The sequence below is a fragment of the Rhipicephalus microplus genome, unplaced genomic scaffold (assembly GCF_043290135.1).
Source record: "Rhipicephalus microplus isolate Deutch F79 unplaced genomic scaffold, USDA_Rmic scaffold_461, whole genome shotgun sequence".
In the NCBI taxonomy this organism is placed as follows: domain Eukaryota; kingdom Metazoa; phylum Arthropoda; class Arachnida; order Ixodida; family Ixodidae; genus Rhipicephalus; species Rhipicephalus microplus.
Genome location: NW_027465024.1, coordinates 2,954 through 12,500, shown reverse-complemented (window position 1 = coordinate 12,500; position 9,547 = coordinate 2,954).

The following is a 9,547-nucleotide window of genomic DNA, read 5'->3' as shown; positions in this document are numbered from 1 at the left end:
CGCGAACTTTTTTTGTTTGTTTTCTTTTGATTAAGCGCAAGCTTTTTTCTTTGTTTTCTTTTGATTAAGCGCGGGCTTTTTTCTTTGTTTTTTTTTTTATTTCGCCCCGGCAGACGCGGTTTTTGCGCCGCCCCGGCTGACGCGGTTTTTGCCGCCCCGGCTGACGCAGTTCGGACTTAGCACTTTTCGGCTGTGCCTGGCTGGCGGCCCACTCACTCGATCGCCATGTCTGTTTGCCACAGTTTTCCCGGTGGTGCCGCACCCGGGCTCGCCCCGGCTGACGCAGTTTTCGCGCCGCCCCGGCTGACGCGGTTTCGTGCCGCCCCGGCAGACGCGGTTTTCGCGCCGCCCCGGCTGACGCGGTTTTTGCGTCGCCCCGGCTGACACGGTTCGGACTTTGCACTTTTCGGCTGTGCCTGGCTGGCGGCCCACTCACTCGATCGCCATGTCTGTTTGCCACAGTTTTCCCGGTGGTGCCGCACCCGGGCTCGCCCCGGCTGACGCAGTTTTCGCGCCGCCCCGGCTGACGCGGTTTCGTGCCGCCCCGGCAGACGCGGTTTTCGCGCCGCCCCGGCTGACGCGGTTTCGTGCCGCCCCGGCAGACGCAGTTCGGACTTAGCACTTTTCGGCTGTGCCTGGCTGGCGGCCCACTCACTCGATCGCCATGTCTGTTTGCCACAGTTTTCCCGGTGGTGCCGCACCCGGGCTCGCCCCGGCTGACGCAGTTTTCGCGCCGCCCCGGCTGACGCGGTTTCGTGCCGCCCCGGCAGACGCGGTTTTCGCGCCGCCCCGGCTGACGCGGTTTCGTGCCGCCCCGGCAGACGCAGTTCGGACTTAGCACTTTTCGGCTGTGCCTGGCTGGCGGCCCACTCACTCAATCGCCATGTCTGTTTGCCACAGTTTTCCCGGTGGTGCCGCACCCGGGCTCGCCCCGGCTGACGCAGTTTTCGCGCCGCCCCGGCTGACGCGGTTTCGTGCCGCCCCGGCAGACGCGGTTTTCGCGCCGCCCCGGCTGACGCGGTTTCGTGCCGCCCCGGCAGACGCAGTTCGGACTTAGCACTTTTCGGCTGTGCCTGGCTGGCGGCCCACTCACTCGATCGCCATGTCTGTTTGCCACAGTTTTCCCGGTGGTGCCGCACCCGGGCTCGCCCCGGCAGACGCGTTTTTTTTTTTCTTTCGCCCCGGCTGACGCAGTTTTCGCGCCGCCCCGGCTGACGCGGTTTCGTGCCGCCCCGGCAGACGCGGTTTTCGCGCCGCCCCGGCTGACGCGGTTTCGTGCCGCCCCGGCAGACGCAGTTCGGACTTAGCACTTTTCGGCTGTGCCTGGCTGGCGGCCCACTCACTCGATCGCCATGTCTGTTTGCCACAGTTTTCCCGGTGGTGCCGCACCCGGGCTCGCCCCGGCAGACGCGTTTTTTTTTTTCTTTCGCCCCGGCTGACGCAGTTTTCGCGCCGCCCCGGCTGACGCGGTTTCGTGCCGCCCCGGCAGACGCGGTTTTTTTGCGCCGCCCCGGCTGACGCGGTTTTTGCCGCCCCGGCTGACGCAGTTCGGACTTGGCACTTTTTGGCTGAGCCTGGCTGGTGGCCCACTCACTCGATCGCCATGTCTGTTAGCCACAGTTTTCCCGGTGGTGCCGCACCCGGGCTCGCCCCGGCTGACGCAGTTTTCGCGCCGCCCCGGCAGACGCGGTTTTCGCGCCGCCCCGGCTGACGCGGTTTTTGCCGCCCCGGCTGACGCAGTTCGGACTTGGCACTTTTTGGGCTGAGCCTGGCTGGCGGCCCACTCACTCGATCGCCATGTCTGTTTGCCACAGTCTTCCCGGTGGTGCCGCACCCGGGCTCGCCCCGGCAGACGCGTTTTTTTTTTCTTTCGCCCCGGCAGACGTGGTTCCCCCCCCCCCCCTTTTCGCTCGCCCCGGCTGACGAGGTTTTCGCGCCGCCCCGGCTGACGCAGTTTTCGCGCCGCCCCGGCTGACGCGGTTTCGTGCCGCCCCGGCTGACGCGGTTTTCGCGCCGCCCCGGCTGACGCGGTTTTTGCGTCGCCCCGGCTGACACGGTTCGGACTTTGCACTTTTCGGCTGTGCCTGGCTGGCGGCCCACTCACTCGATCGCCATGTCTGTTTGCCACAGTTTTCCCGGTGGTGCCGCACCCGGGCTCGCCCCGGCTGACGCAGTTTTCGCGCCGCCCCGGCTGACGCGGTTTCGTGCCGCCCCGGCAGACGCGGTTTTCGCGCCGCCCCGGCTGACGCGGTTTCGTGCCGCCCCGGCAGACGCAGTTCGGACTTAGCACTTTTCGGCTGTGCCTGGCTGGCGGCCCACTCACTCGATCGCCATGTCTGTTTGCCACAGTTTTCCCGGTGGTGCCGCACCCGGGCTCGCCCCGGCTGACGCAGTTTTCGCGCCGCCCCGGCTGACGCGGTTTCGTGCCGCCCCGGCAGACGCGGTTTTCGCGCCGCCCCGGCTGACGCGGTTTCGTGCCGCCCCGGCAGACGCAGTTCGGACTTAGCACTTTTCGGCTGTGCCTGGCTGGCGGCCCACTCACTCGATCGCCATGTCTGTTTGCCACAGTTTTCCCGGTGGTGCCGCACCCGGGCTCGCCCCGGCAGACGCGTTTTTTTTTTTTCTTTCGCCCCGGCTGACGCAGTTTTCGCGCCGCCCCGGCTGACGCGGTTTCGTGCCGCCCCGGCAGACGCGGTTTTTTGCGCCGCCCCGGCTGACGCGGTTTTTGCCGCCCCGGCTGACGCAGTTCGGACTTAGCACTTTTCGGCTGTGCCTGGCTGGCGGCCCACTCACTCGATCGCCATGTCTGTTTGCCACAGTTTTCCCGGTGGTGCCGCACCCGGGCTCGCCCCGGCTGACGCAGTTTTCGCGCCGCCCCGGCTGACGCGGTTTCGTGCCGCCCCGGCAGACGCGGTTTTCGCGCCGCCCCGGCTGACGCGGTTTCGTGCCGCCCCGGCAGACGCAGTTCGGACTTAGCACTTTTCGGCTGTGCCTGGCTGGCGGCCCACTCACTCGATCGCCATGTCTGTTTGCCACAGTTTTCCCGGTGGTGCCGCACCCGGGCTCGCCCCGGCTGACGCAGTTTTCGCGCCGCCCCGGCTGACGCGGTTTCGTGCCGCCCCGGCAGACGCGGTTTTCGCGCCGCCCCGGCTGACGCGGTTTCGTGCCGCCCCGGCAGACGCAGTTCGGACTTAGCACTTTTCGGCTGTGCCTGGCTGGCGGCCCACTCACTCGATCGCCATGTCTGTTTGCCACAGTTTTCCCGGTGGTGCCGCACCCGGGCTCGCCCCGGCAGACGCAGTTTTCGCGCCGCCCCGGCAGACGCGGTTTTCGCGCCGCCCCGGCTGACGCGGTTTTTGCCGCCCCGGCTGACGCAGTTCGGACTTGGCACTTTTTGGGCTGAGCCTGGCTGGCGGCCCACTCACTCGATCGCCATGTCTGTTTGCCACAGTCTTCCCGGTGGTGCCGCACCCGGGCTCGCCCCGGCAGACGCGTTTTTTTTTCTTTCGCCCCGGCAGACGTGGTTCCCCCCCCCCCCCTTTTCGCTCGCCCCGGCTGACGAGGTTTTCGCGCCGCCCCGGCTGACGCAGTTTTCGCGCCGCCCCGGCTGACGCGGTTTCGTGCCGCCCCGGCTGACGCGGTTTTCGCGCCGCCCCGGCTGACGCGGTTTTTGCGTCGCCCCGGCTGACACGGTTCGGACTTTGCACTTTTCGGCTGTGCCTGGCTGGCGGCCCACTCACTCGATCGCCATGTCTGTTTGCCACAGTTTTCCCGGTGGTGCCGCACCCGGGCTTGCCCCGGCAGACGCGTTTTTTTTTTTTCTTTTCGCCCCGGCTGACGCAGTTTTCGCCCCGCCCCGGCTGACGCGGTTTCGTGCCGCCCCGGCAGACGCGGTTTTTTGCGCCGCCCCGGCTGACGCGGTTTTTGCCGCCCCGGCTGACGCAGTTCGGACTTTGCACTTTTTGGCTGAGCCTGGCTGGCGGCCCACTCACTCGATCGCCATGTCTGTTTGCCACAGTTTTCCCGGTGGTGCCGCACCCGGGCTCGCCCCGGCAGACGCGTTTTTTTTTTTCCTTCGCCCCGGCAGACGTGGTTCCCCCCCCCCCTCCGTCTTTCTTTTTGTTTGTTTTTTTTCGCCGCGGCTGAAGTGGATTTTTCGGTGCCTCGACGCCCCGGTAGTCGCGGTTTTTCCGTTTCCGCACGGCCCCGGCTGACGCTGCTCGGTCACAGTCGCCTTTTGTGAGGATTGCAGACTTCTTGAGCGCGGGTGTTTTTTTTTTGTTGTTGTTGTTGTTTTATTACGCATTCGCTCCAGCAGACGCTGTTTAGACTTTTTGTTTCCTCTTTTATCCTGCGACGAGGTGACGAGGTTTATTCGGTGCCCCGCCGCCCCGGCTGAAGTGATTTTTCCTGTCCCGTGCCGCCCCGGCTGACGCGGTTGGGACTTCGCGTTTGTTCGGCCGCCACGGGTTTTGGCGCACTCGCTCGGTTGCTTGTTGTTGCCACTTGTTGCGAACCCAGGTTTCTTGAGCGAGCGCGGGCGTTTTTTCTTCCTTTCTTTCTTTGTTCTATGTGTTAGCGAATCGGCCTTTAATATCACACGAGGACTCACAACCAACAATTTTCAGTTTGAAGTGTAAAAAATCTGCAGGTGTTGACGTAACTGACTTGCCCCGTACCCTTGAGTACATCCATGAAGTTCTCGTAGTACTACTAAATCGCATTATTCCAAGTGGAGAAATTCCCATAAACTTGCAAACCTCTACACGAAAATCGGTGCGCGTGATAAAGTTGAAAATTATCGTCCGATATCAAATGTGCCTTCTATAACACAAATTCTAGGAAAAAAAAAAAAAAACACTTGTTCGCCGTTCTCTGCGCCGTGACTGGCAGCACTCCGGCGAAGCGAAACGGGGTCGATTCGAGCACGATATCGGCGTCTTTCGACGTGCTCGCCGGCGACCGTCGCACGAGTACGTCGCACGAGCGCGTCTGCCGGGGCGCCGTTTGCGAAGCCGACGCAAAAGTGGGAACCGCCGCTCGGATGATCGCCGCTTTCGGCAGAGTGAGTGTTGGCACTCCGGGGAAGCGAAACAGCGTGAATGCGCCCACGAAATCGGCGTATTTTGAAGTGCCCGCCGGCGACCGTCGCACGAGTACGGTAAACCGCGTCAGCCGGGGCGTAGTTCGGGACGCCGACGAAAAAGTGGGAAGCGCAACTCGGATCTTCGCCGTTTTTGCAGGAGTGAGTGGCGGCCCTCCTGCGAGACCAAGAAGCATCGATTCGTGCACGAATTCGGCGCCTTTCGACGTGATCGCCGGCGACCGTCGCTCGAGTAGGGCAAACCGCGTCTGCCGGGGCGGGCTTCGGGACGCCGATGCGAAAGTGGGAAACGCTGCTCGGATGTTCGCCGTTTTTGGCCGAGTGAGTGCTGGCACTCGGGCGAAGCCAAACGGGGCCGATTACGGCACGATATCGGCGTCTTTCGACGTGCCCGGCGGCGACCGTCGCACGAGTACGGTAAACCGCGTCAGCCCGGGCGGAGTTCGGGACGCCGATGCGAAAGTGGAGAACGCCGCTCGGATCTTCGCCGTTTTTGGAGGAGTGAGTGGCGGCACTCCGGAGAAGCCAAGGAGCGCCAATTAGCGCACGATATCGGCGTCTTTCGACGCGCTCGCCGGCGACCGTCGAACGAGTAGGGCAAACCGCGTCTGCCGGGGCGGGGTTTACGACGCCGACGCAAAAGTGGGAACCGCCGCTCGGATGTTGGCCGTTTTTGGCAGAGTGAGTGCTGGCACACCGGCGACGCGAAAGAGCGCGAAAGCGCCCACGAAAGTGGCGTATTTGGACGTGCTTGACGGCGACCGCTGCAGGAGTACGAAAAACCACGTCAGCCGGGGCGAGCGACCCACGGCGGTCTGGGTGCTTATCGCTGCTATTATAGGGGCACCCCGGCAGACGCAGAAAAAAAAAATTTTTTTTCGACCTTCTTTTTTGCTGGTCGAGCTCGGGTAACCCAGGTCGCAATGGGAGCCGCGCACGAAAGCGGCGTCGCGAGACGCGTTCGCGGTCGCTAGTCGCACGAGCTCGGCAACCGCGTCAGCCGGCGCGGAGTTCGGGATGCCGACGGCTAAGTGGGTACCGCTGCTCGGATGTTCGCCGTTTTTGGCCGAGTGAGTGCTGGCACTCCGGCGAAGCGAAACGGGGCCGATTCGGGCACGATATCGGCGTATTTCGACGTGCTCGCCGGCGACCGTCGCACGAGTACGGCAAAGCGCGTCTGCCGGGGCGAGGTTTGCGATGCCGACGAAAAAGTGGGAAGCGCCGCTCGGATCTTCGCCGTTTTTGCAGGAGTGAGTGGCGGCCCTCCTGCGAGACCAAGAAGCATCGACTCGCGCACGATATCGGTGTCTTTCGACGTGCCCGCCGGCCACCGCCGCACGAGTACGGCAAACCGCGTATGCCGGGGCGGGGTTGGCGACGCCGACGCAAAAGTGGGAACCGCCACTAGGATGTTCGCCGTTTTTGGCAGAGTGAGTGCTGGCACACCGGCGACGCGAAAGAGCGCGAAAGCGCCCACGAAAGTGGCGTATTTGGACGTGCTTGACGGCGACCGCTGCAGGAGTACGAAAAACCACGTCAGCCGGGGCGAGCGACCCACGGCGGTCTGGGTGCTTATCGCTGCTATTATAGGGGCACCCCGGCAGACGCAGAAAAAAAAAATTTTTTTTCGACCTTCTTTTTTGCTGGTCGAGCTCGGGTAACCCAGGTCGCAATGGGAGCCGCGCACGAAAGCGGCGTCGCGAGACGCGTTCGCGGTCGCTAGTCGCACGAGCTCGGCAACCGCGTCAGCCGGCGCGGAGTTCGGGATGCCGACGGCTAAGTGGGTACCGCTGCTCGGATGTTCGCCGTTTTTGGCCGAGTGAGTGCTGGCACTCCGGCGAAGCGAAACGGGGCCGATTCGGGCACGATATCGGCGTATTTCGACGTGCTCGCCGGCGACCGTCGCACGAGTACGGCAAAGCGCGTCTGCCGGGGCGAGGTTTGCGATGCCGACGAAAAAGTGGGAAGCGCCGCTCGGATCTTCGCCGTTTTTGCAGGAGTGAGTGGCGGCCCTCCTGCGAGACCAAGAAGCATCGACTCGCGCACGATATCGGTGTCTTTCGACGTGCCCGCCGGCCACCGCCGCACGAGTACGGCAAACCGCGTATGCCGGGGCGGGGTTGGCGACGCCGACGCAAAAGTGGGAACCGCCACTAGGATGTTCGCCGTTTTTGGCAGAGTGAGTGCTGGCACTCCGGCGAAGCGAAAGAGCGCGAATGCGCCCACGAAAGTGGCGTGTTTGGACGTGCTTGACGACGACCACCGCAGGAAAACGAAAAACCACGTCAGCCGGGGCGAGCGACCCATGGCGGTCTGGGTGCTTATCGCTGCTATTATAGGGGCACCCCGGCAGACGCAAAAAAAAAAAAAATTTTTTTTCGACATTCTTTCTTGCTCGTCGACCTCGGGTGACCCAGGTCGCAGTGGGAGCCGCGCACGAAAGCGGCGTCGCGAGACGGCTTCGCGGTCGCTAGTCGCACGAGCTCGGCAACCGCGTCTGCCGGGGCGGAGTTCGGGACGCCGACGGCTAAGTGGGAACCGCCGCTCGGATGTTCGCCGTTTGTGGCCGAGTGAGTGCTGGCACTCCGGCGAAGCCAAACGGGGCCGATTCCGGCACGATATCGGCGTCTTTCTACGTGCTCGCCGGCGACCGTCGCACGAGTACGGCAAAGTGCGTCTGCCGGGGCGGGGTTTGCGACGCGTACGCAATAGTGAGAACCGTCGCTCGGATGTTCGTCGTCTTTCGCCGAGCCAGTGCTGGCACTCCGGCGAAGCCGAACGGAGCCGATTCGGGCACGATATCGGCGTCTTTCCACGTGCTCGCCGGCGACCGTCGCACGAGTACGGTAAACCGCGTCAGCCGGGGCGGAGTTCGGGACGCCGATGCGAAAGTGGGAAGCGCCGCTCGGATCTTCGCCGTTTTTGGAGGAGTCAGTGGCGGCACTCCGGTGAAGCCAAGGTGCGCCAATTCGCGCACGATATCGGCGTCTTTCGACGTGCCCGCCGGCCACCGTCGCACGAGTACGGCAAACCTCGTCTGCCGGGGCGGGGTTTGCGACGCCGACGCAAAAGTGGGAACCGCCGCTCGGATGTTCGCCGTTTTTGGCAGAGTGAGTGCTGGCACTCCGGCGAAGCGAAAGAGCGTGAATGCGCCCACGAAAGTAGCGTATTTGGACGTGCTTGACGGCGACCGCCGCAGGAGTACGAAAAACCACGTCAGCCGGGGCGAGCGACCCACGGCGGTCTGGGTGCTTATCGCTGCTATTATAGGGGCACCCCGGCAGACGCAGAAAGAAAAAAAAAAAAAATGGGGACATGGCGTGCGTCACCGTGCGGCTTCGCAGCGTTGCCGAAGTCGCCGAGCCCTTCGACTGAGCCGAACGGCGGACAGGGAACGTTGGTCGGCCGTTCTAACCTGTCGGTGCCACGCCGAGACGTCGTTAAGGAAAACCGCGTCGTGGGCCTCTACGACGCCGTCGAGTCGTTGTACGTTTGGTGTCCAGCGTGTCGGCGGCGAGTAGCGGACACGTCGTTCACGACTTCGGTCTTTCGCAGTCGACGCGAACTTGCGGAGAGTCGTGGTGCCTCACGTTTTCGGCAGAAACCGCGGCGGAATTTTCCCGTGCGTGCGCGCACGACCTCGGTGCTGTGCCGTCAGCGTAGTGTTGCACAAACTCGTGGCCTACCCAAGGTGCGGTACGTTTGCGGCCGTATCCTCGGTGGGAATTTCGTGAGTAGGGTCGCAAATTCTACGACCTCGGCGGGTTTGAGAGCGACGTAGACTTGTGGCACGCTCAACGTGCCACACGTTTCGGGGCACACCCGCGGTGAAATTTTCTCGAGTACGCTCGTATTAGTGCCCAAGGAGGTCTGGGTACTTATCGCTGCTATTATGTGGGGGTTCTCGTGAGCGGCGTACGCGAAAGCGACCGGGTGTCTGATATGCGGCGGGCTTCGGCCTCGTCAAGCGTGTCCTCGGGTCTGCTCCAGGGGAATCCACGGCAGTCGTCTGCAGCCTCATCCGCTTGATGCGTTAGGGGCTGGTTGTCGGACGGTGCCGTTTTACCACGATATCGAGGTGTGTTCCGTGTCGTCCTCGGGCGATTCAGATGCGAAAGCGCCGAAGACGCGGGCGTGACCCGTCGTCTGGCGGCTTTGCAGTCTCGGCTCCGTTGCTAGTTCCGGCCGGTCCACCGACAGTGCAGCGGGCTTGGGCAACCCGCACGGCGCGACCGAGTCGATGCAACGAAAAAGAGCGAGCATGAACGTGCTTCTTGCCGCACGGCTCCCACTCGTCTTTCGGGAAGGTTGTGCCGTAGCGAGCTCGAACGCCGTCATCTCGGAGTGCAAAATAAGCGTGTTGGGGCGCCTGAAGGTGGCCTCCGCCGCACACAGACTGCGTCCGGCCCGCCGAAGGCGAGGACGGACGCGCAGTCGAACGAT